At 36.6% G+C, this 24254-nt stretch overlaps 1 pseudogene; it reads left to right on the forward strand.

Annotated features, from left to right (window-relative positions):
- The window catches only part of LOC110586931, a 115199-nt pseudogene extending 91891 nt beyond the window's left edge, over nucleotides 1-23308 (forward strand).
- The last annotated feature ends 946 nt before the right edge of the window (nucleotides 23309-24254 follow it).

The following is a 24254-nucleotide window of genomic DNA, read 5'->3' on the forward strand; positions in this document are numbered from 1 at the left end:
TAAGGGAGCTCTTGCCGCCAGGTTATAATGAAAACATAAGGGTCTAATACAAAACTGATCAGGGGGAAGGAGGCAGAAGAAAGGAACCCAGAAAATGCAGCATCCCGTCCAGATGTTAGCATTGGTGGGGTAGTTTTTGTGAAAGATAGCCAGTTAACTTTATCCTCCTCATCCTCTCTGAGATCCCTACTCCAGGATCAAATAAAAAACAAACCTTATTTTTCATGTTTCAAGATTTTTTACATAATTTAGTAAAATTGTATTTACTAATAAGAAACTCTTAAGTATGAAACAAGTTATTTATGATGTTTGATCGAAGTGATATAAAGTTCTAGAAAAAGATAGAAACAATAACACCTAAAAATGGTTTTGTTCACACTGGAAAATCACCTAAAATTCTGTCCTTTTATTATCTCTTATTAAAATAAATGTTTTCTTGAATTGATGAAATTTAGTTAGGGATAAATCTTTAGAGTTTAAAAAAAAAAGGCTCATGTGTGACTTAGGAAATGATGGCTTACTGGTCCATTTGGAATGGGGGACGAAGGGTTTTTTTTTGTTGTTGTTGTTGTTTTAAAGATTTTATTTATTTATTTGACAGAGAGAGACAGCCAGAGCAAGAACACAAGCAGCGGGAGGGGGAGAGGGAGAAGCAGGCTTCCTGCTGAGCAGGGAGCCCGATGCGGGGCTCGATGCGGGGCTCGATCCCAGGACCCTGGGATCTTGACCTGAGCCGAAGGCAGACGCTTAACCATCTGAGCCACCCAGGCACCCCAGGAAGGGGTTTTTAAAAGGAAGAAGCAATTTAATCTGAGAGAAATCCAGACAGACTTACTAGTTAAATAAAATAATGCTTAGTGACAAATAGTGAAGGAACACACACCACAGAAGTGAATAATCTTTTGAACCATCAGTCTTCACCTTTTTCATAACCTTTGGGAATGCATTTTGGGGAAAGCAGTCATAGAAACTTCACAGAATTATAAATTCTTCCTATGGCAACTGCTTTGCATACTCATTACCTCCAGGACCTTCTGAGAAGTCATAAAGCACGATGCGCAGGCTCACTCTTCCACATGTGGAAAGGAGATACGACTAGCAGAGTTACTGTTTATTCTCTGCTATCGATGGCTGGCTGGTATTCCTCCCTCAAACCTGGCAGTGTTTATATCGGCATTTTACTACATAATTTGTGAGAGGGCTTTGTTAAACCTAAGTATTTGATTGAAATCCCACATAAAGTAATATTACTAAGTAGTCCCAAATTTGTAATTTCACAAACAGATTAATGTAAATTTACCAAATCTTTAAATTGATCGTTTGGATTATAGCGTGGTAATGCATTCCATTTTGGTTTTAGAAGTTTGTCTTCATTTGGATTCCCTCTGAAACAGACTCTGAGCCAAGGCTTGGAGTGCAAGTAATTGATTTGAGAACTGCTGGAAACATCAGCACGTGTGGGTGAGGAGCGATGCAGGAGAGGGAACACGTTCAATGAAGGGTGTGGTGGGAGACTGAGGATTATTTGGAGGGGAAAGTCTGGAAATCAAGGTAAAACGCTTGAAAATTATCTTGCCTGAGAGGTGCGGAATTATACATCTACTCCTCCCGATTCTTAGCTGAAAGCTGCATTTAGGGCTTGCTAACTCACCTGCACGTTCAGCCTGCTGCACAGGGGCAGAGAGGCAACAAGAAGTCTGCAGTGATAAAGTGGTAATTAACACAAGATTATCTAGAAATGATCGAACATTAACGAACATTAAGATTCTTTTCAAAATTATATTGCAAAACCCAAATAAATGAGCAAAGCACAGAAAATTAATAAATGCTACTAATATAAAAGCAGGATCACCAGTAATAATAATGAGTTAACATGTATAGCCTATGTAATATGTAGATAAAGGGCTAAAGGATTTTTCTTTTCCTTATACTTTTCTGTATTTTGATATTTTAATAACTGAATTGCATGTTATTTTAGTCACTTTGAATATTATGAAAATATATTATTTTTGTATATTGTTTACTACATTTATTACATTAGCTTTTTACAAAAAAAAATCTATAATATTGGTTCAATTTAGACCGTGAGAAAATTGGAAGAATTATCTAATGTTTTTGATTTACAAAAATATAAATAAATAAATAAATATTAAAATTTAAAAAAAAGTAAACCCCACAGGTCCGAGTTCACCAAAGAATTGAATGAATAGAAGCTTCTTAAGGAATCAGTCTAGGTGAGACAAAAAATTTCTTTCTTTTGGAATCATTTATATATTTTGCTTTTAAAATTCTATAACAATCACCTCTACCATAAATCTGTGCTAAATTTCTTTTGCACTAAAAATAAAGAAGAGAAAATATTAACCTGCAATTAAAAAATACACACAGCTCAACTGTAGAGAAAGAGGATCTCAATCTGCTATCATTGTATTTCTGTGGTTTATGATATACTAAATTTCAAAAGAAAGGTAATAAGCGAAATACTTAAGCTGCCTAAAGTGTGAGAATATAGGCTCTGTAATACCATTCAGTAAGTTAATAAATGTGATAGTCACAAGGAATTTGAACAACTTAGCAATGTTTAACTTATATTTGGAAAATGCCTTTTTATTATTAATTTACTACTAATTTATAGACAAATACGAAAACTTATGAGAACAAGATTTTCCCCACTTCACGTTCCTAAACCTTAAATGCAAATCTTGCACAGTTCAAAATTAATATCAGTTTGTATTATTACCACCAACTGTAAGTCTTTACTAGCCTCAACAAATAAGCAAATAAACTCTAAAGCTAACTTAGGTGATACACACATAATTTTATTTATTCTCTAAATCACTGCTACTAGAGCAAGGATAAATAAAATGTGTTCATTTTATTTTACATTTACAAAATAAATCATTAAGAATTACCCAAAAGCAAATGTGACAAAAGCAAAAATCAAAGCAGTATGGTACTATTTTGACACAGAGATCAATGAAACAGGATAGAGAGCTCAGAAATAAATCCATGATCAATTATTTTCTGACAAAAGAGCCAAGAATATACAATAAGGGAAAGACTTTTTTTAAATAAATGATGTTGGGAAAACAGGACAGTCACATGCAAAAGAATAAAACTGAATTGTTCTTAACACCATACACAAAAATTAACTCAAGATGAATTAAAGACTTGGAATATAAACCTGGAATGGAATGGAATATAAGACCTAAAACCTTAAAACTCTTAGAAGAAAATGTAGGTGGTAAGTAAGCTTCTTGAGATTGCTCTTGGTGATGATTTTTTTATATATATGACACCAAAAGCAAAGGCAGCAAAAGCAAAAATAAACAAGTGGGACTACACCAAACTAAAAACTTCTGCACAGCAAAGGAAACCATCAACAAAATAAAAAGGCAATCTATCAAATGGGAGAAAATAGTTGTAAATCATATATTCGAGAAGGTGTTAATATCCAAAATAGATCAAGAATCCATACAACTCAGTAGAAAACAAATAATCGGATTAAAAATGGGCGGAGGATCTCAATAGACATTTTTCTAAATAAGACATACAGATGGCCACCAGGTACATTAAAAGATGCTCAACATCACTCATCATCAGGGAAACGCAAATCAAAACTACAACAAAATCACCTCACATCTGTTAGAATTGGCTATTAGCAAAAAGACAACACACAACAAGTGTTGGTGAGGATGTGAATGAGAAAGAACCCTTGTGCACTGTTGGTGGAAACGTAAATTAGGGCAGTCACGTTGGAAAACAGTATGGAGTTTCCTCAAAAAATGAAAAATAGAACTACCCATATGATCCAGCAATTCTAATACTAGGTATTTATCCAAAGAGAATGAAAACACTAATTCAAAAGATATGTACACCCCTATGTACATTGCAGCATGATTTACAATAGTCGAGATGTGCAAGCAACCTAAGTGTCTATCCCATAAATGGATGAATAGATAAGAAAACATAGTGTGTGTGTGTGTGTGTGTGAATGTGTGTGAGTGAATATTATTCAGCCATAAACAAGAATGAAATCTTGCCATTTGTGACAACATGGATGAATCTTGAGGGTGTTATGGTAAGTGAAATAAGTCAGACAGAGAAAGACAAACACCATATGATCTTGCTTATGTTGCAAGGGTTGTGTCTAGGGTAAAGGGCAAAGTTGGCCAAAAGGTACAAACTTCCAGTATAAAATAAAAGTCCCGGGGATGTAAGGTACGGCATGGTGACTATAGTTAGTAATACCATATTGAATATTTGAAAGTTGCTAAGAGAGTAAACCTTAAAGGGTCTCAGGAGAAGAAAAAAGTGTAACTTTGTATGGCAATGGGTGTTAACTTATTGTTGTGATTGGAGGTGTTTTGCAATATATAAAAGCATCGAATCATTATGTTGTACACCTGAAACTAATGTAATGTTGTATGTCAATTATACCTCAATTTAAAAAAAAAAAAATACTAAGGAGAAGAAAAAAACCTCTACAAACATCCAGGCAAGAAAAAAGAGCTTATTTCTTAAACAGTGGTTCTTGGCACCAGCTATGCATTAAAATCATTGGGTGAGGTATTAAAAAAACACCAGTGTTTGGGCTCTATCCTTAGAGATTCTGATTTAATTATTCTGGGATGGAGTCTAGGCATTTCCATTTGAAAAAAATCTCCCTCAGTGATTTGACTGTACAACCAGGGTTGAGCACTACAGCCCAAAGCGAGAAAAATCGTAGACTTCTTCAGAGAGCCAAAAAGCAGAAGGAAATGAAGACTGCCTTCCAAGCAGGGGAGGAAAAGAATGATGTACTTAGTCAGGAGGTCATTTGTAGGAAAAATCAAGATTTTTCTATAAGGGAGCACTCAGAAAGGATTGCATATCCGATCCATCCATTCTAGGGAAGTATCAGGATGAAGAGCTTGAAAGTGAGCATATTAGAATAAAGAGATCATAGGAAACAATGGGAACTACTTAAAATCTAGAATTGATGAAGACCTGGAGAATAGGTTCTATATATATAAAGATCATCTAAAATACAATTACTATCATCTCTGAAATAAAATTTAAAATAAAGCCTACCTTTCAATTACCTTTTTACTAAGACTACTAGTTGCTACTCTGACATCTATTTTCCAATTTTCCCTAGTAAGAGGGTCCTCATTTTTTTTTTTTCCTTCCCAGAAGAATGACATCTTTTAGGCTGTCTCACAACCAGGTGTGTTCATGTCATTCATTACATTTTGGCAAATGACATGCATGATGATACATTGTGTGTAAGTTCAGAAAGCATCTGTAAAGGTGGGAAGACACATCCTTTGAGATCTCCACTCTCTTCTTGAGGGAATGGTTAAAGATATGTCAACAGAGTCCCAAATAAACATGTCGGACCATGAAGTGGAAGCTTCATGCTAAAGATGGCAGAGATGAAAAGTTTGAGTTTTGCAGGCTTTAGTGTTACCATACCAGTCCTATGCTGGCTACTGGCAGACTTCCTTTCCATGAGAAAGGAAAGAACTTCTCCCTCCCTCCCACCCCCCATCCTCCCTCCCTCCCCCTTCCTCCCTCCCTCCCTTCCTCTCTTCCTTCATTCCTTCCTTCCTTCCTTCTTCTCTTCCTCTCTTCCTTCCTTCCTTCCTTCTTCCTTCCTTCCTTCCTTCCTTCCTTCCTTCCTTCCTTCCTTCCTTCCTTCCTTCCTTCCTTCTTTCCTTCCTTCCTTCCCCTCTCTCTTCCTTCCTTTCTTTCTCTCTCTCTCCCTTTCTTTCTTTCTTTCTGGTTTATTTGTTTGATTTTTGTTTGATATAACCAAACCTCACCCTAAGAAACACTGCTCCATTGTTTTTCTGTCACTCCTTGTCTGGAATTTTAAATGAAAAACTATCTTAAGAGAAGAATGACCAGACGATGGACTCTGAAAAACAAACTGAGGGTTCTAGAGGGGAGGGTTAGATGGGTTAGCCTGGTGATGAGTATTGAGGAGGGCACGTTCTGCATGGAGCACTGGGTGTTATGCACAAACAATGAATCATGGAACACTACATCAAAAACTAATGATGTAATGTATGGTGATTAACATAACAATAAAAAAATAAAAAAAATAAAAAGAGAGAAGAATGACCAGAATAGAAGATTTCACAGGGTCAAGACTTGGAGACATTACAAAAATTATCTTTTACAAAGTGAATCTTATTTTTATGGCATGGGAATATCATTCTTCTTTAAAAAGGTTGCTGGTCAGAGATCATTTCTATGATTTATCTATGTAAATATCATGTGTTTTATACTCTTTGCTTTAATTTTCACTGTGCCAATTATATTAGGACTTCTTTTTTTTTTTAAAGATTTTATTTATTTATTCATGAGAGACAGAGAGAGAGAGAGAGAGAGAAAGAGAAGCAGGCTCCCAAGGAGCAGGGAGCCCGATGCAGGACTCGATCCCAGGACCCTGGGATCATGACCTGAGCCGAAGGCAGACGCCTAACCATCTGAGCCACCCAGGCGCCCAGGACTTCTTTTTTTTTCAAAACTCCTTGGCCGTCTAATACCAATAGTGAGAATGAAAATTTTCCACAGTGAGATAATCATCAACATCAAAAGATTTTGGACTTATAAACACTTCATCAAACACATTTTGAAAATTGTCAGGTTTTAAAATCCAATATATGAAGACAGTTTTTGAATTTGAAATAATTACACAGTCAAATGTGTATTTACTCTTGCCAATAAAGTTTAAAAGCATGACCATTCTTGTCACAAAATAGGTTGTTGTCATTGATCTTTAGTCCTTCATCTCCTAAATAATAAGAATATGCCCATAAATCTTGTCTTTCATCTTTTTTGTAATGAACTTTTCATCCAATAGGAATGTTCTCTCAAAAGAACTGAATAATCCAGGTGTGTGTGACTCCTGTCCTCTATTAGTATTAGTAAAATCAGTTGTGTCTTCTAGATAATAAATCTTACTTCGTTTTCAATCTGAATTAAATGAAATTGCCAAAGTCATCCCCAGCTTTAAATACCAGCTGGTGTTACTAGTCAACAGTGTCCTCTACAGGACCCAGAGCCTCCTGATTTGGAACCATTCGGTAGTCTTTTGTGGCCAGCACCATTATGATTATAGGACTGATCAAGAACAGGCTTGCCCACTGCTCTCTGCCCCAGTACATCTGGTAATATTTATGTGACCGGTCTAACAATGTTTTGTTTTGTTTTTTGGCTCTTTGTTACCCAGTGCTTTTTCTATTAGCTCTGTAATCTCCATCTTGGGGGGATTTTCCATGGAGTATAGACATGGAGGAAGGCAATCCCTGGCAACTGCCTTCTCTCTCTGTGTATAGTCTTTCTTCTGCCTATTACATGCTTCTCAAGGTGCTCTCTTAGGTGGTGCTAGCATGTAAGTCATTCTCCATGGGTGGAGCCATGCAACCCCCCCACAAAGGATGGGCCCAGAACACGGTGGAGCAAGCCCAAGATGGTCCACTCCCCATCAGTTCCTTCTTCTCATCTCCTGTAGCAGCTAGGACCCTGGCTCTACTCTAATGCTTTAAAATTACATGCATTTCTTCCTGTATCACTTATTTTTTTTATCCCTTCTCTAAGCATTCATAATACAATTTGAAACTATGAAGGATTCCTAGAGATCATCTGATCTAGAGGTCTTTAAAGGGTAGAGCCATGGGAGCTGTTGCAGGGGCCGGTGGAGGGTGAGGAGAGAGGCTGAGCCTCCAGGTCCACTGCCTCCATGGTACCGCATTTCTAACTCACTTTTGCTCTGGCCTCTCTTTTAAGATTTTTAGTGGAACAAAATGCTCCTTGGCCAACAGAATAGCCCACAAACCTCTAACTTGGTCCATTTCATTGTCACAAAGGGAATTGTGAGTGAAGTGGCATTTTTCCAAGTTCATATAACCCAATTGTGGTATGATTAAGGCTAGAACTGTTTGGTTGAGTAATATTTTTACTGTATCATTTGGGCCTTTCTAAATAATGTATATACACTTTAACTTAGCACCCACTGTGATTTAATCTAAAGGAAGAAAAAAAAACCGTAATGAGAATATGAGGTAGACTATGATGTTTTGGTGAGAGAAGAAGGATTTTGAGAGTACTGGGGTCCTTTGAACTAGGCCCACTATGTTTATGAACAGTTCTTCTTTGATTATGTCAAGATGCTAATAAAGTATGCTGATTTTTCTATTTCTTAAAAAATAAAAAGGATAGGAGTAGATAATGAAATACCAAACAAGTACATTTTTGACACTTATCTGCCCAACTGATTTTACCAAATTTTAGACTTGATTAAATCAAAGAATTCAGATACAGGGAGACTGAATTTTTTAAAGATTTTATTTATTTATCTGACAGATAGAGAGAGACAGCGAGAGAGGGAACACAAACAGGGGGGTGGGAGAAGCAGGCTTCCCGCTGAGCAGGGAGCCCGATGTGGGGCTTGATCCCAGGACCCCAGGATCATGACCCGAGCCAAAGGCAGATGCTTGACTGAGCCACCCAGGTGCCCCAGGGAGATTGATTTTGAATCAATACTTAAAATGTGTGAGTGTCTGTTTTAAGAGCAAATTACAATTTCTAAGTTAATTTATCACATTGAAATTCTGAAGCCTGATTTTCCCCACCATGTGACAGTATCCATCCATGCTTTCTAATGGTGACTCAGAGCCATCTTGGATAAGCTTCTAGTCAGATATTGAATTAGCCAACAAGAGAACAGAGTTTTACTGAATTTGTAATATTTCAGAAGAAAAGTGGGAAAAGAAGAGAAAGGAGATTGGCACAGTTGGTTCCAAATTGAGTTATGAAAATTGGTAAAATTTTCAAATAAATAACCTGAAATATCACTGTGGAATTACACTAAGCAAATTAGTAGTATTCTGTGGTATGGATGTGCTACAGTTGGTCTAACCATCATTAAAAACCATCTGCACAGTTCCCAGTGTGAGGATGTTGCAAATAAAACTGCTAGAAACATCCATGTACAGGTTTCTGTGTGAAAATGTTTGTTTCTCTGGGATAAAAGTCCAAGAGTGCAGTCGCTAGTTGTATCCTAAGGCCCTTTGTAGTTTTGAAGAAAAATTGCCAAACTGTTTTTTAGAGGGACTACCATTCCACCAGTTATGTATGAGTGATCTAGTTTCTCTGCCCAGCATTTGGTGTTACCACAATTTTTTATTTGAGCCATTCCAATTAGGTGTATACTGATCCTTATGTTACAATTTGTCTTTTTATTCTCTTAGCAGGGTGTATAGCAGAGCAAAAGTTTGTAAATTTGACAAATTCCAAATTATCATTTTTTCTTTGTATTAAGGTTGTGTTTTGGTACGAAGTATAAATACTCTGCCCAGTCCAAGGCACCAAAGAGTTTTTCCCATTTTTTTCCTAAAAGTATATTTTAATGTTTTATATTTAAGTTTATAACCTATTTTGAGTTTTTTATAGCATGGAAGTTTTAGGCTGAGGTTCTTTTCCCTCCCTTCCTTCCTCCCTCCCTTCCTTCTTCCCTTTCTTTCTTTCTTGCTTGCTGGCTTTGCTGTCTTTGTCTGGCTTTGGTATCAGGTAATATTAGCTTCATAATGTGACTTAAGAAGTATTCCCTCTTATTTTATGTAAGTGATTGTATAAAATTGTTATTAATTCTTCTTTGAATTGTTCTAAAAAATCTTCAGTGAAACCATGTGAACCTGTAATTTTTTTTCTATGAGGGATTTTTAATCACAAATTCAACTTCTTTAGTAGTTTTAGAACTATTCTGGTTGTCTCTTTATCTTGACTGAGTTTTGATAATGTATCATTTTTAAGAAATTGTCCCATTTCTTTAAAGCTGTCCAATTTTTGACCATACATTTGATTGTGGTATTCTCTCTGCAGGATTTGTTATGATATCCCCTGTTCTATCGCTGGCACTGGGGATTCAAGTCTTTTTTCTTTTTATCAGTTTATTGATAAAGTTTTATCAAGTTATTTTTATCAATTCCTAGAGGTTTATCAGATTTTTGAAAAACGAACTTTTTGTTTTATTATTGTTTTCCTGTTTTATTTTCATGTATTTATGCTCTCATTTTTATAATTTCTGTTCTTATGCTTGCTTTACTCTTCCTTTTCTTGTTTCTTGAGGTAGGAACTTGAACTATTGATTTGAGATCTTTTTTTTATAAAGATTTACTTATTTATTTTAAGGAGAGAGAGAGAGAGAGAGTACATGCACAAGCAGGAAGATCAGAGAGAGGGAGAGAGAAACTAAAACAGACTCTGCACTGAGCATGGAGCCCAACGTGGCTCAGCCCACAACCCTGAGATCATGACCTGAGCCAAAACCAAGAGTCGGATGCTCAGCTGACTGAGCCACCCAGGTGCCCCTGAGATCTTTCTTCCTTTTTAATGAAAGCACTTAATGTTTTCTTCTCAGCACTGTAACTGCATCCCGCAGATTTCAATATATTTTAATTTTCCTGTAGTTATATGTATTTTAAGCCTTTCTTAGAGACTCAATCTTTGACCCATGTATTACTTAGTAATGTGCTATTTAGTTTCAGTGTGTTAGAAGAATTTCCTACTATCTGCCTACTATTGATTCTGATTTGATTCCACTATGATTAAGGATATCTTCTATATGACTTTAATTTCTTTAATTAAGATTTATTTGATGACCCAGGGTATGGTCTGTATTGGTTGACTATTCCATGGATACTTGAAAAGAACATGTATTCTGGTTTTGTCAGATCATTTGTTTCATAAATGTGCATTTGCCTCTGTTGACTGATGGTGTTGTTCAGTTCTTCTGTCCTTGATAATTTTTGACTAGTATTTCTACCAATTGCTAAAAATAAGATTTTGAGGTTCCAACTATAACTTTGGATTTATCTATTTCTCCTTTCAGTTCTCTCAATTTTTGCATCATGTAACTTGAAGATCTGTTGCATCTGATGCATACACATTTAGGACCACCATTAACTTCTTGGTGCATTGATTCTTTTATGAATATGCAATGTTCCCATTTGTCTGTATTAGTTTTCTTTGCTCTGAAATTTACCTTGTCTGATATTAATATAGCCACTCCTGCCATTTCTTAAAATTAATATTTGCATGATATTTCTTTTTCTATTCTTTTGCTTTCAATCTACTTACGTTGTTAGGTTTGGAGTGAGTTTCTTTTACTCAGCAAATAGGACACGTTTTTTTGTTTTTACTTTTTAATCCATAACAATGCCTGTCTTTTAACTGGTGTATTTATATCATACATATTTAAAGTAATTATTGATATTATAGAGGTAAAGTCTGTTCTTTTAGACTTTTTTCTGCCTGTTCTCTCTGCTTCTTGTTCCTTCATTTCTTTTTTCTTGCCTTCTTCTATCTTACTTGATTTTTTGTAGGATTTTATTTTTATTTAATAATAATGACTTGGGCATATCTCTTTGTAGAGAAAGAGAGAGCAAGTGGGGGAGGGGCAGAGGGAGAGAGAGTCTTAAGCAGGCCCCACACCCAGTGCAGAACTCAACACAGGGCTCGATCTCACAACCCTGAGATCATGACCTGAGCTGAAATCAAGAGTCAGACACTTAATTGAGAGAGGCACTGAGGCACCCCTCTTTGTAGAGCTTTCTTACCATAGTTGCTTGCTTTAGATATCACAATATGCATATATAATTTAGACTACTAGTGTCAGAGTTTTACCACTTTGAAGAAACTGTAGAAAACTTACTTTCATTGATGACACTTTGTCCTTGCCACTTTTTATATATTATCATACTAAGTATTTCCTCCACATACATTGAGCATCCCATGGCATTATAATTTTTGTTTTGAACAAAAACTAGGTTTTAAGAAACTCATGAGGTGAAGACTAGGCTATTATGTTCACCTCTATTTTTACCCATTCTGTTGTTCTTCTGTCTTTTCTGAAGGCTTCAGGCTTCTGTTATTACCTTCTTTATGTTTTGAGAGCTTCCTCTAGCTATTCATTAAAAATTGATCTGCTGGTGACAAATTCCATTTGTTTCCTTTCATCTGAGAATGTCTTCAGTTCCCTGCATTTCTGAAGGAGTTTCACTAGACATTGGATTCTGGGTTGACAATTCTTTTCTTTCACCACTTAAAAGATATTTTGATACCTCATTTTGGCTTCTGAAGTTTCAGATGAGAAATCCACTGTTATTTGAACTGATGTTTCCATATAAGCAATGTGCCATTTCTATCCGGCTGTTTTTGAATGTTTTCTTTGGTTTTAGTTTTTAATTTAATTAGTTAAGGTTTAATTATGTTGAATCTTTGTATGGCTTTTTTTATGTACTTATTTGGGGGTGAACTCAGCTTCTTGAATCTGTAGGATTATATCTTTCACTAAATTTAGGAAGTTTTAGCCACTGTATCTTTAAATACATTTCAGCCCTCAATCTTTGTACCCTCATCTGCGGACTCTGATGATACAAATATTAGTTCTTTTTTAATTGTCCCAGGATTCCTTGAGACTCTCTTCCTTTCATTGTTATTTTCATTCATTTTTTTAGTCTATTTTCTTTCTGTTGTTTAGATTGAACAAACTGCTGATTTGTTCTCAATGTTACTGACTCTACCCATTGTCATCTCCACTCAAACCTTGAGCCCATCCAGGATTTTATTACAGTTATTCTATTTTCCAGTCATATAATTTCAGTTTTGTTCATTTTTGTAATGTCTGTTACTTAGGTAAGAGTTTCTAATTTTTTTCATTTTTTTAAAGAGAATTTTAAATTATTTGTTGAGTATCTATATGATAGCTGCTTTAAAATACTATCAGATAATTCCAACAACTGATTCATGTCTTGCCTTTTCTTATTCAAGTTGTGTTTTTCATGGTACTTAGTATAATGAGGGATTTTTTTTTTTTTTTGCATATATCCTGGACATTTTGTATGTAATATTAGGAGACTCTTCATCTTATTTAAATCTTTTTCAGTCATCAGTATCTCTACGTAGGTTTAACATGTAGGTCCTGGATTATTTTATGAGCTGTAGTTCTGATGACAATTTAGTTTTGAGGTATTTTGCCAAGTTATTCTGGTCAGTTTTATTCTTATGGTTCTGCTGAGATTTTTTTTTTTTTAAGAGAGAAAGAGCGTGAGTGGAGATGGAGAGAGGGAGAGAGAGATAATCTTAGGCAGGCTACATGTTCAGCACGGAGCCTGATGTGGGGCTTGATCTCTCATGGCCCTGAGATCATGACCTGAGCTGAGATCATGACTTGAGCCGAAATCAAGAGTCAGAGACCTAAACGACTGAGCCACCCAGGTGCCCCATCTGCTGAGATTTTTGACTGATCTTAGCAAATATCACCTGCCCTTCCCAGTGACATTGGGTTAGGTTCAGGAAACACTCAGCCTTAGTCATTGTTGTTATAACAGATTGAGTCCCCCCTGCCCTGGGGACAGGGCAAGCACTCTGCTGATGCTGACGCTGTGGCCCAAAAAGCCCACTACTGCCCAGTGCATGGTGCAAAATCACAGATGCTTCTGCCAAGAGCCTACAGGGCAGATTAAGGATGAGTTCCTGGACAGGCCCTGCTGACACTGGTGTTGGACAGCAGTGGACCTCCTTGTTAGGTCTCTACTGGGCTGTCCCTTTCCCAGTACATGGCCAGAAAGGTCAGGCTTTAATTGTTTTCTTGTTTTCTATGCTTTTTTGCAGTTCCAACTTGTAGGGCTCTCCTCAATCCACAGTGCCATATTTCGGGGGCAAAAAGAAAATCTAGGAACTCAATTTGGTGTCTTTTCTTAAGTCCTGAGATCCCTAGCCAGTCCACTTTCTTCTTATCTTTTAGAGTCCTATTAGGATCGCATGCTGAATTATTTCTAGAGTATGTGGTTGCATTTGGAAGAGAGGAACAGGGGAAAATGAGTCTAGAATATCCTATCCCATCACACATTTTCAAAATATTTTATTGATCATTGTTCATGTCTAATAGCAAACGGGTTTGACAAAACACTTAAAATTGTCTATTCCTGAACGTGGATCTCTATGTAGTAAATTTAAACTGTTAACATGCTATGTAGAAATGTTTATTATTATAATACTAGTTATCAGTGAATTTTTTGTCTTTCTCCCAATTCATTCCATACTGTCATTGTGAATTCATTTACTCCTATTTCCTTAATATCCATGAGAAGAACACATGGATTTCTACCTTTGAGCCATGTTCAGAGTTTCCTACCAATCACACTGCTTCTTGAATCCCTTCTCCATGACTTTCTTTTCCACACCTTCATTTCCTGGTGGAGTACTAAATACAAAAGTGTTGTCATTATCTCAGGAGTTTTTATTTTAATACACGTTAGGATATGTTCATCCAAAATAATAACTGTGGTATTTCAGTGACCTGAAAAACAATTGGGAAAATTTTGAAAGATAAACCAAATCACAGATAAAAAGCACTCCATAAATGTTAATTGTTATTAAGGCAAAATGACAGGATTCAACTTTACTTTTGCTTTTTTATTCAATTTTTGAGTTATCAGAGCCATAGGAACCATTACAGACTATTATGCCAAATATTAAAAATAATCTTTCAAAGCCCTCCACCATTGTCAGGTTTCCCTTATAGTATCAGAGGGGTTTCTATATTAAATAATAGCAAATGATTTCAGATAAAATGTTCTTGCAACAGTTAATCATAAAAAGTACTTTTTTACTACATGATGCATTGGTCATTTAGAAAAAGAAAATTCTTGACTAATATGTCATTATGAAACTTTTATCTGCTTACTATTGACTACAAATATTACTAATATCCCAAACCTTTTTGTTTTAATTTTAAGAAACTCAATTTCCAATAGCGGTGTCTTGTCACATTCATATATCAACCACTCTAACCTTTACATCAAGCTGTATTATATTTTATTATACTAACTTATCTGTGCCACAACATTTGTTGGCTAAATGGATCCTAATAGGTAAATAATCTTAGCTTCATTTTATTATAGATTTGATTATTGAAATATTCAAGGAGAAGAATATCCCGAATTGTCAATAATTTTTGTTTATATTTACATCCAAGTTTTGTTTTCCCCAATATGTGTGAGAAGATGACTTTATTTTGATCTTCATTGTGTTCTAGCCAACAGTAACTTGTGAATTGAAAAAAAAATGGTCAGACAAATTGAAGACAGAGGAAATGACTACCAGCTTCTTAGAATAAGTGGAAGTTAATAATTTGAGTTGTTTGATCCCTAAGGTGAGAGATGTATATGTTCTCTACCATGGAGAACACTGGGCATGGCACCATTGCAAGTTCGTTTATTCCTTAAGTTAATCAATCAGTAGATACTTTGGAGTGCTGCTCCACATCAGGGAACATGAAATGATTTGGTGAATAAAATAAACACAGTTCTCACTCTCAGGGAGTTTGAAATTTCATGTAAGAAAGCAGTAACAAACAATGAAATGAGCAAATAAATGTGTAACTGTAGATTTTGGTAAGTATAAATGATGGAAACTGGTAAAGGAGAGTGATAGGAAATATACGACTGGTACAGGGGAGTGGAGAAAGGTGGTTGAGTGTAAGTGGGCACTCTCCACGACATTACATTTCAGCAGAAACCAGAGAGATGAGAATGAGCAAGGCCCATTTGCTATCACAAAGTCCTCCAGTTTACCTACAAGTATGACCCCTAGAGATAAGTATTTAGTGACATTTTTGCCCATGAACATGGATGACTTTTGATGTAAAATAATCTATATTATTTATTCACATTGTGGGATGGTAGTTAACATGGTACAAGAATCAGTTTGCCGAGACCTGTCTCTATTCAGACTCATCATAGTTTGTAGAATGGCTTAGTGATCAACATGTATTCCATAAAATAGATGTGAAACTCATTATCTTAAATTACTCCATTAAACAATCCTTTCTATGTCTCAAGATACATATAATTTCATAAAGTGCAGGGCAGAACCTTAGAACAGCTGGTAGGTGTAGACATGAAAGTCTTCCCTCACCTCCCCTATTTGAGTAAAGTTGAAAAGAAGCAACTTGAGGTCTTTCCCTGGGCAAGGGCTTAAACTATCCCATAAGAGTATTTTAAAGGACCCCTTTGCTTAGTCACTTCTGTCATCCTTTCTTTCCTTAACTGTTGCAGGGGAGGAGTAAGATGAGAAAAATCATGGAGAGCACAGGAAACTATATTGATAAAATTCTTCTGTCTGTTTTTAAATCATCACTTTTTAAAATCAGTCTTAATTGGAAGAAGAAAACATGATTTTTTTTTCTTTTTGCTTTATTTCCACAAATGCCTAATACAGTACTCCCTAACAACACAGCAAGTGATCTGCAAATGACATTATTTTATGATCTTCACAAGTGATGCCTCTAAGCTTTACCATTCTATCTTCAAAATCTCTAAAGTCCTTTAGGATCCAAATTGTAGCTACTATTATACACTTATTATATGGCAGTTACTGATGTGCACATGTTATTTTATTTAACAATAATCATAACAATAACCCTCTACTAAAGATAGTGCTCTTCTCAATCTACCAACAAGGAAACAGTTTCAGAAATATTAAGCAACTCAGCTAGTGATGGGCAAGCTGAATTCAAACCCAAGACTCCTTTCTTTACCACCTTGCACGCAATCACGTTCTATGGGTTACATCCACACCATGACTGGGAAATAGATTTTATTGTTTAGAATAGTTTTAGATTTCAAAAAAAAAATCTGCAGAGATTGTACAGAGAGTTCCTCTAGACCCCCTCTCCCCTGCACCATTTCCCGTATCATTACATTCATGTGGTCTATTTGTTACAACTGATGAACCAATATTGATATATTATTATTAACTATAGTCCATAGATTACATTGGGATTTATTCTTTGTGTTGTACAATTTTGTAGGTTTTGACAATGCATGTCATGTATCCACCATTACAGTATCATGCAGGATAGTTTCATGGCTCTAAAAATTCTGTGATCCGCCTATTCATTTCTGCCTTCCTCCCTCTGAGTCCCTGACAAAGACCTATCTTTTCCTTGTCTCCGTGGTTTTGCCTTTTCCAAAATGTCATGTAGGTGGCATCATGCACTATTCAGCCTTTTCAGACTAGCTTTTTTCACTTAGCAGTATGCAAGCAATTTTCCTCTATGTCTTTCTCTGTCTTGATGGCTCATTTCCTTTCATTGCAGAATAATATTTCAGTGTATGAATGTGCCACAGTTTGTTATAGCCACCAGCCTGTTGAAAGATTGAGAGCCATCTTGGTGGCTTCCAATTTTTGGCAATTAGAAATAAAGTTTCTATGAACATTCATGTGTAGGTTTTGTGTTGGACCTAAGTTTTCAACTCATTTGGGTAATTACCTAATAACGCAATGCTGAATTATATGTTAAGACAGTGTTTAGCTTTGGGGCGCCTGGGTGGCTCCGTCAAAGTTTCTATACCATTTTTTTTCTTTTCGGCAATGAATAAGTGTTCCTATTATTCCGCATCTTCGGTAACAGTTTTTTATTATCAGTGTTTTGGACTTTAGCAGTTCTGATAGATATGTAGTAGTATGTCATCATTTGAATTTACAAATCCTGAATGACATATAATATTGAGCATCTTTTCATATGCTTATCTGAAGTATATCTTCTTTGGTAAGACATCTGCTCAAATCTTTTGCTCATTTTGTAATTGGATCGTCTGTTTCACTGTTGGTAAGTTTTAAGAACTCTATATATTTTGGATACAAGTCTTTTACCAAATATGTGTTTTGCAAATATTTCTCCCTTATGTTTTCTTTTTCTAACAGTGATATTTGTAGAGCATAAGGTTTTCATTTTAATGAAGTTCAAATTACCAACTTTTCTTTCATAGGTTCTGATTTTGGTATTGCATCTAAAATTGCATCAACAATTCCAAGGTCACTTAGATTTCATCCTGTGACACCTTCTAGAAATTTTAGTATTGCATTTTACATTTAAGTGTATGATCCATTTTGATGTAAGATCTGTGTCCGTATTATCATTATATTTTTATATGTGGATGTCCAGTTGTTCCAGCACCATTTGTTGAAAAGATTATCTTTTCTCCTTTGAATTACCATTACTCCTTTATCAAAGATCTGTTGACTGTATTTGTGTGGGCTTATTCCTGGGCTTTCCACTTTGTTCCATTTATTTGTTTGTCTGTTTTTGTAGTTTGTTTGTTTTGTTTTGTTTGCATTTTTTTTTGTTTGATTACTATAACCTTACAGTGAGTTTTAAAGACAGGTAATGTCGGTCCTCTGATTTCATCTCCAGAATTGTGTTGGCTCTTCTGTTTTTTCTTTTCATATAAACTTTAAAATCATTTGTTCATACCTCCAAAATAACTAACTGGAATTTTTATTGGGATTGCATTGATTCTATAGATCAAATTGGGAGGAACTGATATCTTAATATTGGATCTTCTTATCTATGAACATAAAATACTTCTATAATTATGGAGATCTTCTTTGATTTTTTTCATCAGAATTTTGTGGTCATCCTCATATACATCTGGTATATATTTTGTTAAATTTATTTCAAAGTATTTAATTTTTCTGGTGTTAAAGTAAATAGTATTGTACCTTTAATTTCAAAGTCCCCAGCTGTTCATTGTTGGTATCTAGAAAATCTACTGAACGACTTTTTATACTAATGTTACAAATCTTGCTAAAATTGCTTATTCATTTCAGGAAGGTTTTTTTTTTTTCTTGAATCTTTGGCATTTTCTATATAGAAAATCATGTCATATGTAGACATAGACAGTTTTATATCTTTCTTCCCAATATGTATATTTTTATTTCATTTTCTTGTGTTATTGTCGTAGCTAGAAATTCTCATGCAGTGTTGAGTAGGAGTGATGAGAGGCAACATCCTTGTCTTGTTCCTGATCTTAGGGAGAAAGTTTCTAGCTTCTAACCATTAAGTATGATATTATCTGTAAGTGTTTTTGTAGATTTTCTTTAACAAGTTGGCAGTCCTGTGTATTCCTAGTTTACTGAAGATATCATCATGTATGGATATCAGATTTTGTCAAATGCTTTTCCTGCATCTATTGATATGATCATGTGATTTTTTTGCCCTTTAACTTATTGATGTGATGGATAATTTTCCTTGGGATGTATTTCAAAATGGTTACTTTTCCTTTCTCCTGCTGAAATTCCGCGAAGTTTTGTTTGTTTGTTGTTTGTTTGTTTATCTTCACCATGAGAAATCTGATGGAATTCCTGGATTCCAGGCTCAGACAGATTGCATTTTATGCTATCACGTCCATAATTTGTAGGTTCAAGGTTGAAAACACAATTAATTGATCCCTCAGTACCCTTTAATTTACTCTTCATTGGCTTACATTCCTTGGATTTTGTTAGCCTGACTCTGATTATTATGCAAGTTTGATCTAAGGTATTAACTGTCATTCTGTTTCTGATGCTTGGGAACTATTCCTCACACCTGATGGTAGTACTTGGATGTATTGTTGGCCTGTCACCCATGACCATAATCAAATCTGGCAATGACCTAAGTCTACTGAACCTTTCAACCAAGACTATGAAGTTAAAGGGCCACAGTTATCTTCACAATTGATCCTTCCAGATTATGAATATTGAATTCACAGATAATAAAAAGACTTAAATATTTAATGGATGATAGAATATAAAATCAAAATTGTCATAGGCAAGGAAAACCATAAAAAATAAGATACAGTGTAATTGAGATATATATGAAATGCTGTGTTTTGTTTATTTTGGAGTTTTAAATTGCATCAAACATGGTTTAGGACAGACTTGTACAAAATTAAAAATTATTAGTTGGTTAGTAAACTCAATTTAATCCAGCCTATAACTACTGAAAAACTATTTGGATAATAATACTGGAAGTAAAATGTACTGCCCAAAGAAGAAGACTGCCTCTGTGTCTGAAAAGAAATCTTTCCAGAAACACCAATAGTAATCTTCATGACTAGAAAGACTATCATAAGGAAGATAATATAGGCCTATTACCTATTGCTAGAGGGCACAACTTGGAAAAACTCACAGAGATCTTAAGGAAGTATTTGGGACAATAAGAATTGGAGTGGATTCCTACCCCTGATGATTTTGAAGATGAGAACAGATATAGATTTCACACTTGCATTGGCTGTATAATTATGCTAGATAGCATCTAACATTTTTGTTACCTCATAACAGTCTACAATTTTAATGATGCAACAAGATGGATGTCTTCACTGTCATTTGTCATCAAGGATTGTTTAAGGAGAAGCTATGACTCTCTGACCATAAGCTTTAAGGGGAAACTAAAGAAGCACAATATATACCCAGTACCTAGGTGTCAAGGACCTGAAAATTTGCTTTCAAATGTAAGATCTTATTTGTTTCTCACATGATCTTATACAGTGTTATTATGGTATCCCATTTTACATCTAAATAAACTGAGACTTAGCAAGGCTGTGTTATGTGTCCAAAGTCTCCTATTTAGCAAGCTGAATAGCTGAGTCATCTGATTTTAAAGCCCATGAATTTATTAATCTGTTATTCCTCTTCCATTCTGACTATATTCTTAATGGTTGAGAGCATAAGGTAGTTCTTGTCTCCCACCGATTTGATCTGATCTTATAAACCTGACTTTCCTAGATATAACAAAAATGTTACCACATAATTTTAGGGCAATACCAAAATTAAATTCAGAACGATTCTTGACTGGACACTTTCACTTTGGAATTGATACTCCTGGAACTAAAGTTTGGTTGGGCACTGTATGGATTCACTTAAGTTATTGTTCTAATTTAAATTATTACATTTATGAGCTTAAATTTTAGCTTGCTTGTTGGAATCTGTTATATGGACTGTAAAGTTAACTTTCTAATGCATCATTGTTCACAATTTGTAAAGAGAAAATATTTTGGTTATTTCACAATAGGTACATCTCTACACCCCAGATCAATCATTATGCCTGCTTTCTGCTGGGTACCTGGTGACATATTTGCATATTGAAGACATGCATTGAAGACACAAGGGACATGGAACAGTTGGGCTATAATCTCAAGTTCTTGTTGCCAACTATCCTTAAACTTCTAAAGTAATTTGCAGTCAAATTTCTAACTTGTCCCTGCAGTTTTATTTCCGTCTATATTTTTGTTTCCAACTAAACATAAAGTATACTGAGGTACTAATGCTTGATGATTAAGGGTATGGAATCTACAACCAGACTGCCTGGGTTCAGATCCTGCCTTTATGCTCTTAATCCTTCTGAGTCTAGGTCATCTCATCTGCAAAAGAGGGATAATAATACCTCCCTCAAAGGGTAAGTAAATTAGCACATAGTAGGGAAGTCCTTGCACTTGGTAATAGCCCAATAAATACTATATATTGTCTTTACTTGATTATTATTATTCAAAGTGAGATATGATTACATATGTCAGACCATGTGTTTTCTTTTCTTTGAAATAGAAATAGGTTTTCTTTTCTTCGTTTCTTCTCTTCTCACTTCCTTTCCTCTAATCCTTTGTTCCTTCCTTCTTCCTTTTCTTCTTTTTTTCTCCCTTTTTCCTTCTTCCCTTCCTCCTTTCTTGATTTTTTTTCATTTACAAATATTGAGTTTGTTGTGAATCCACTGATGAGACAAGTCCACACATATATCTCCACCATTTCCAACTTATCAGTCCAGCTGTTAACACTGTTACTCTTGGATTTTGTGAGATACTAGAAGATTTCAGGGGAAATAGAGAACATTTTCCTATTTATCATGTGCAGAAGCATGAGGTTCACCTCAGTAGAACTGATATGAGCTATTCCCAATTGTTAAGCCACAGCAACATCCATCTATTAAGAAGGCAACTATACTGGGATCAGGGGAGGGCCAGGATAAAACATGATATGCACATCAGCATCTGTTTTCTAATTAGGATGGCTCAGTGGCAATTTTCACCCAATAACTTAGTTAAATTTCATTCCTAAAGTATAAATATCCTCCGAAGGCACATGGGTGAAGTTAAATCAATAACTGCATTATTGTAAATTACTTCATAATTATATATTGATAAACAGAATAAGGTTATATGTTATCCATTTTCCATATCACTTCATACCTCAGACAACTTCGTAGAAAATTGCATTCTTATGTTGTTTTCAATCAGCTTTGTTTTGTATAAAACGCATTTCACCTCATTTTAAAGCAATACAATTTCAGCATAGCACTCCTTGTTTTGTTTAGATTTTCAAACCATATAAACTCAAGATATCCGAATTAAATGTTCTCAGAGAATTCGATGTGAAAAAAAATTTAAGGACTTATAAGAAAAACATTGCATTCTGTTCTGGTTTTAGGCCTAGCTAGAGAATACTAGGAGACTAAAATAGTTCAAGTCAACCTGCCTCCCCTCTATCCCATAATCCATCAGCTTAGAATATTCTCTTTATCTACTGATCTCCCTTCTACTGGGGACTCTTCCTCCCATGTTCTATTTGTCATGTACTTATTTATGCTGACTGTATGCCCTAGGACATTCACAATCGTCTGATATAAAATATTGTGTCCTGGGTGGGGTGAGCTCTGGGTGGCTACGCTGGGTAGCTGGTCAGTGCTGGGGTCTATTGTGGTCTGGTAGGCTGAATAGAGTCTTGACCAGGCAGAAGACTTCTAGGTGGTGGGGAGTGGGAGCCTCCATGTGCCAGAGATCATTCCAGGGCCAGAAAAACCTGGAGGAGAATGAAGCCAGCCATCTGGAGACCTCCATTTGGGCCCCAGGCTCCCTGTGCAGTCAGTTCCAGGGGAGGCTACCCCTTAAGAGCAGTCAGCTTCAGCTTCTTGGCAGGAGCCCCCTAGAAATGCTTGGAAACCCCAGCGCCAGAGCCTCCAGGCTGTGACTCCCTCAGCTAAGAACGCCTTAGGTGGCATGCCCCAGAGAATCCAGGAGTCCTGCTAAAGTGGAACCAAGTGGCTGGTGACAACCCAGGTGAGAGCCAGGAGGAGGAGGAGAGGGGCACAGAAGGGCAATAGCCCCCGTTTCACAGCCTGAGCCAGAAGAGCACTCACCTGTCCGGAGCTGCCCCTGCCCCTGCCCCCTCAACCCTGGACCCCTGGATGAGGGAGTATCACGGACTTTCTGTCCAGACGGACCCATGTGCATACCCGCTGCAACCTCCCTCCAAGAAGGAGACTGCCTTCCAGAGCCCCTACTCCCTGACAGAGCCCCTCTGCTCCCCCAGTGAGTCTGACAATGACCTAGAGCCTGTGGGAGCTGGAATTCAGCATCTCTAGAAGCTGTTGCAAGAACCGGCTGAAGCCATTGTGATTGAAGAGAGCAAGGACATGACTGTTTCTTTCATTTGTGACTGAGGAGAGTGCCTTCAGGTAATGTCCCCCTCCCAAGCGCCTTTCTGGGGTTCTTCTTCTCCCTCCTCTTCCGCATGCATGAACATGTACAAGAAGGGACTCTTTTCTGGAAAACCCCACAGAGCTGATGGATCCAGCAGAGTAGAAAGTGTGGAAGTCTTACATGCCTGGATCCAGAGCTGCTGACCTCACTGACCCCATCATTAACTGAGTATACCAGGCTCCTAAGCAACTGGAGCCACCTTCCATCTCCTCATTTTGGAGGGAAGACTATGGTGCCCCCCACTTGCCCTGCTTTGAGCACAGTGAGGGGCTGGAAAGGAGCTCTGTATTGCAGGACACAAGCCACATCTGACCACCATGCCATCACATCAGAATCTGTGCATCCCTGCAAGTTCCTGAGGAAGCCCCAGAGTCAGCCCTTGGACCACTGCTAACAAGGGCCCAGGTGGAGGCTGCTCGGGGACACTGCTCTCCTGCTCCAGCCACATCTGGTCCTGCCAGTGACCACCTGACCCAGCCTGAGAGTGACTTAGGGAGGAAAGTGGGGACAGTTGTTCACTTTATTCCCCTTTTGGGCTTGGAAATTCATCCCCCACTTCAGCATTGTTGCTGAAGCCCAGATACCAGAAGGTATTGGGGAGCTCTGAACTGTGTGCCCAGGAGTGGGATCTTTCAGGAATCATCCCTTATGCTGCCAGTGCCCAGACTCTAGGGAACCCAGTTCCTGCTCCTGTTCCCCCCACCAGAGCTCTGCAAGAAGGGATGGGAGAGATTTCCAGGCCCAAATACCCTGGGCCCATGGGTACCTATTTATACTCAGCACAGGGCATTGTGGGTGTGCAAGGAGGGGTAGCACTATTCAGTAGTAATTTCTGCCCTTGGTGACTTATTTAAGAAATCTGCTTTGTCATTTTATTAGAAAGAAACCAGCATGGGACTTCCCTAG

The sequence above is a fragment of the Neomonachus schauinslandi genome, chromosome 8 (genome assembly GCF_002201575.2).
Source record: "Neomonachus schauinslandi chromosome 8, ASM220157v2, whole genome shotgun sequence".
NCBI lineage: Eukaryota > Metazoa > Chordata > Mammalia > Carnivora > Phocidae > Neomonachus > Neomonachus schauinslandi.